Consider the following 6,095-nt stretch of genomic DNA (forward strand, 5'->3'; position numbering starts at 1 on the left):
AAAAGTCAAATCTGATAAATTCTCAAATCAATTTAATGATAAACATAAAATAATTCTGAGCCGATGTTTCATATTGTTCACATTTATCACTTTATTAAACATTTTACACAAATGATTCTTTTTAAAGCAGCAGTGAAAAACAGTTTGACACAATAATAATAATATAATAATAACGACGATCAGCTGAACGTGAACAAAAATCTGCTCACATTAAACTTTAATTTAGAAAATGGAAACATGTATTATTGTTATTAATGTTAATTATTAAAATAGAATAAAATCTGAGTCGTGAAGATTTCTGTCTCTGTGTGTGTCAGTTCATCGTTTGACATTATTAATAAACGTATGTGAAGTTTTTATTATTTACAATATTAATATGAAAATGTGATAAATACAGTTTATGATTAAAACACATCAGACTGTCTCGTGTTGAGATGGAAATTAATTTCTGTCATTTTAAACAAATCTATAAACGTTATAAATGAAGTTTATGATAAATATAATTAATGCAGCAGAAGAAAATATGAAGCTTTTCACAGTTCTGTTCTCTGATGAGACGTCGGCTGTGTGTCGACGCTGCAGATGAAACGTGTGTAAAATACTTGAATATTAGAAAATAAAGATTGTCATGAAATAACAGAATAAAGCGAAGTTATTAAAGACGACGGATCATTTTTACGTATGAAGAATGTTGTGAAAAGTTTAATGTATTTTATTTTATGCTGCTCTTCAAATTTCTACATTTTTGCTCTGAAATAGTTCAGAAGGATTTCTCCTGTTGAAACCGTGACAAAGCGAACACGTTTCCACGGTGTGAAGCCTCGACGCTTCAACATTCAGACGTTATTTTTGACTCATGTGAAATATTGTTTAGTGTGATCATTCATAATTATTTATCTGGATGTGAAGATGAATATAAAAACTGTAAAGTTGATTTTAAACAGAGCTTCAGTTTGACATCAGGACCACAGACAGTGTGAGACATCACAGCTGCAGGAAACACATTTAACACATGAAAAATTACCTTTTTTTTCCTTTTTTTCACAACAAATGTATAAATAACTAAACTAAACGTATAAATAATAAAACAGCTCAGAGTTCATGATGTCATCAGGTCTTTGTGTGTCTCACTGAATCTAAAAGTTCATTTCTGACGATTATTAAAAGTTGAAATGTGAAGATTTAAAGACTCGTGTGGAGATGAACTGTAACATAATATAACAATTATAATCTAGTTAATTTTGAACAAATCATCAGTTTGAAACACAGTCAGGAGTTTATGACAGCGCTGCAGGAAACACATTTTTAACATTGGACAACTAAACTTCCAGCTCAGAGATCAAACATCAGTGTTTGAGTGTCAGACGCACGTCAGAGGTCATTTCTGTACAAAAGTTATTAAAAATGAGAACATTGTCATTAACAAACTGCAGTAAAGGAGACGATGGCGTCTGAAACATGAAGTCAGCTGATGAGTCACAAATAAAAGGTCTTTGTTTTTTGCCGTGTGGAAGAAAATGATGAAAGTAGAGACGAGCTGATCTCAGAGCAGCGGCGGAGTCAAAGCCTGTGTCGCTCCATCAGCTGCAGCGTACACACACACACACACACACACACACACACACACACACACACGATCACTTCCTGCTTCATTATCATTCATTAATATTCACTCTGATTATTTTCATGATTTCATGATTTTGATTTTCTGAACATGAAGATGTTTCTCAGCTTCACTCTGAGCTGTTAGTCTTTTTAAACACACACACACATTACAATGACTGTTATTATAATGTGTGTGTGTGTGTGTGTGTGTGTGTGTGTGTGTGTGTGTGTGTGTGTGCGCAGCAGGGTCAGAGCTGCAGTTTGACTCCATCATGAATATTGATGGCTGGACGTGGACATGTGATGGTGTTTGGTGTGAATGTGTGTGATTTGCGTGTCGGCTCAGTCTGAACATGTTGTTGTTAACATGATTCATTCATGTGGAGGTTAAAGCCTGCAGCGTCGTGTCACAGCTCGCTGAGCGCTCTCACAGTTTTATGAATATTTAGACCTCAGTCCTTCAGTTCACTGAATTATTACCTTTAATTAATATTCATGTTGTGATGAGAAGGTGTGTGACATGTTTCAGGAGTTTAAAGGTGAAATCACTTCATGATTTAATACATGAAGATATTTTTCAGTTTGTCGGAGGAAACACTTTACGACTACTTGATGTCTTTTTTATTATTCAAACACGTCAGAGACGCTGATTAATTGATAACGTGTCTGATGTGAAGTGAACGTGCGTCGCAGTCGATTTCCTCTGAGGTGCGTTTGATTTCGGGTCACATGAAGGAGTTTAAATTATTTCAGTCATTTCTGAACGTCGACGTGGTTCCAGCTGTTTCATCAACAGAACCATCCGTGTCCTGACTCATCTGCTTCTCCACAAACTGTTTTTTGTGAAATTTCTTTGATTTTCACGTCGCTGCATTAAATTTATATAAATACAAATAAAAAATGTCACTTTCGTTCATTTAAATGTTCAGTTGTGTTTCTGTACTGACCCTCGGTTCTGATCGTTCTTACATTTTCGCTTATAAAAAGACGAGTTTTAATTATACGTACACATGACGTGAGCCGGAGCTCTGACTGTCGCTGACTTTGTGTCTCTTACATCTGTCTGTCTGTGTCTCTCAGCGGGGTGGGGTTAGCCCGCGCTCACTTCGAGAAGCAGCCTCCGTCCAACCTGAGGAAGTCCAACTTCTTCCACTTCGTGTTGGCGCTGTACGACCGGCAGGGTCAGCCGGTGGAGATCGAGCGCACCACCTACGTCGACTTTGTGGAGAAAGAGAAGGTGAGAAACAGCAGGGAGGAGCCGGGACACAAAACAAACACACAGGACAAGATTCTGTTGAACGTTGCAAACAAAGGAGAAATCAAACACACCCGTGTCAGAGCCTGCTAAGCCCCGCCCCTGCAGGTTTATCCTCATGTTTGAGAATGAGTCTCAGAGGTCAGGGAGGAGTCGGCATAGAAACCAAACGCACTCCTGAGCTCAAGCAATTAATGAAGTTTATTACTGGACAGAAACCAAGCGCACCCTCACATGCTGAAGCTTCATTACAATTTCAGTCACCACCCGGGTGGAGCTGAACTGACTGGGCAGATGCTTTGATTGGTCGTCTTGTGTTTCAGGAGCCGACCGGAGAGAAAACCAACAACGGGATCCACTACAAGCTGCAGCTGCTCTACAGCAACGGTGGGGGCGCTTGTTTTACATCACGGGACTGTTAATTGACATTTTATACGTCTGATCACATTATTAATTTACATGACAATAAAACATTGATGCTGTGTTCAGGAGTGAGGACGGAGCAGGACCTGTACGTCCGGCTGATCGACTCCATGACCAAACAGGTAAACTATTGATTATTGATCATCGTTACTTCAGACTCGCTGATTAATATCTGAAGCCAGTCAACCGTCTGATCACATGACCAACAGTTTCCAGTTAACCGACCAATAGGAGAGAGGGAGATTTCAGAATAAGAGCGTGTCTCCTGCAGTCTGAGCTGTCAGATTCAGTTTCAGGACGACTTCTCTCCGACACCTCAAACATTTCCTGACAGGTTGTTTTTCTGGTCAGACAGACTTCTCCTCCTCCTCCTCTCCTCTTCTACTCCTCTCCTCCTCCTCCTCCCCTCCTCCTCCTCCTCTCCTCTTCTACTCCTCTCCTCCTCCTCTCCTCCTCTTCCTCTCCTCCTCCTCCTCCTCCTCCTCTCCTCCTCCTCTCCTCCTTTCCTCCTCCTCCTCTTCCTCTCCTCTCCTCCTCCCCTCCTCCTCCTCCTCCTCCTCTCCTCCTCCTCTCCTCGTCTCCTCCTCTCCTCCTCCTCCTCTCCCCCTCCCATCCTCCTCCTCCTCCCCTCCTCCTCCCCTCCTCCTCCTCTCCTCTTTTCCTCCTCTCCTCCTCCTCCTATCCTCTTCTACTCCTCCTCTCCTCCTTTCCTCCTCCTCTCTTCCTCTCCTCCTCTTCTACTCCTCTCCTCCTCCCCTCCTCCTCCTCCTCTCCTCCTCTCCTCCTCCCCTCCTCCTCCTCTCCTCTTCTCCTCCTCTCCCTCCTCCTCCCATCCTCCTCCTCCTCCTCTCCTCCTTCTCCTCTCCTCCTTCCCTCCTCCTCCTCTCCTCCTCCTCCTCTCCTCTTCTACTCCTCTCCTCCTCCTCTCCTCCTCCTCCTCTTCCTCTCCTCCCATCCTCCTCCTCCTCCTCCTCCTCCTCTTCCTCCCTCTCCTCTCCTATTTTTATTTATATTATTTGTGATCCGACTGTGATCCGACCGTGATCCGACTGTGATCCGGCCGTGATCCGGCTGTGATCCGGCTGTGATCTGACCGTGATCCGACCGTGATCCGGCCGTGATCCGACTGTGATCCGACTGTGATCCGGCCGTGATCCGACTGTGATCCGGCCGTGATCCGACTGTGATCCGGCCGTGATCCGACTGTGATCCGACCGTGATCCGACCGTGATCCGACCGTGATCCGGCCGTGATCCGACTGTGATCCGGCCGTGATCCGGCCGTGATCCGACTGTGATCCGGCCGTAATCCGACTGTGATCCGACTGTGATCCGGCCGTGATCCGACTGTCTGTAACATGTTTACGGTCACACGCTGTCAGTGAGCTGCTTCCTGTTCGTTCAGACGGAGAGCGACAGAAACTGAACCGGTTGTAGACGAGCGTGTGAAGTCCGATTGTTTGAGACAAACGCGAGGCATCAGAGGAGGGAAACACCAACATGAATAGAAATCATCCAGTCGGAGAAACAGGCCGGATCTCACATGGAGGCAGCCATCTTATCAGGCTTCAAGCTCTGCACTCGTGGACCATTCAGCGTCCTCTGATGTATGACTGTCAGCTGTGGGCGTGGTTTAGGTGTGACGACCAATGAGAGACTGCGTTTGTGAACTTAAGGTGTCTCCTCAGAGTTGACTCATCGCTGTTTCACACTGCAGAGGAGACTGTCCAGGACCACGTCTGTAACTCAGCTGTTCAGCCTCAGGAGCTTAAGACAAAGCTTTATGCTGGCTAGCTACACTGAGAAACTAAGCTAAGCCAAGCTAAGCTAAGCTAAGCTAAGAAAACATAAATGACAACAGAACAGTTAAAGGAAACACTAACAGCACTGACAATGTAACTGAGCTGGTCCAATAAGAAAACAATATACGTGACATGGAGACGAAACATTACGGCAACTCTGAGGGGAACAAACTTCTCTTTTCTGCTCTCTGGTGGAGGCTTCACTCGGGGACTGTTGGCTAAGGGCTAACTGGTTAGCATGCTAAATTGAACAGATCTCTTCAACACAGTTCAGACGTACTTCACATCAAATCTGTTATTTCTTCACGTTCTGTTGAAATTTAAAGTTAATTTGTAAAAGTCTCACCATATTGAACCTTTAACTAACAGAATATAAAGTGTTCACCGAGACATGATCGGGTCTAATGACTGATAGATGATCCCTTCAGAGAGCAGAGTTTCTGTAGCGCCACCCTCAGGACAAACTCACACTGAACAGATATCATCAGGCTGCTGCTTCAGATAGTGTCTACAATGACCGGTGCAGCCTGATGATATCTGTTCAGTGTGAGTTTGTCCTGAGGGTGGCGCTACAGAAACTCTGCTCTCTGAAGGGATCATCTATCAGTCATTAGACCCGATCATGTCTCGTGAACACTTTATATTCTGTTAGTTAAAGGTTCAATATGTGAGACTTTTACAAATTAACTTTAAATTTCAACAGAACGTGAAGAAATAACAGATTTGATGTGAAGTACGTCTGAACTGTGTTGAAGAGATCTGTTCAATTTAGCATGCTAACCAGTTAGCCCTTAGCCCAACAGTCCCCGAGTGAAGCCTCCACCAGAGAGCAGAAAAGAGAAGTTTGTCCCCTCAGAGTTGCCGTAATGTTTCGTCTCCATTGTCACGTATATTGTTTTCTTATTGGACCAGCTCAGTTACATTGTCAGTGCTGTTAGTGTTTCCTTTAACTGTTCTGTTGTCATTTATGTTTTCTTAGCTTAGCTTAGCTTAGCTTGGCTTAGCTTAGTT

The sequence above is a fragment of the Pagrus major genome, chromosome 20, assembly GCF_040436345.1.
Source record: "Pagrus major chromosome 20, Pma_NU_1.0".
NCBI classification, from domain to species: Eukaryota; Metazoa; Chordata; class Actinopteri; order Spariformes; family Sparidae; genus Pagrus; species Pagrus major.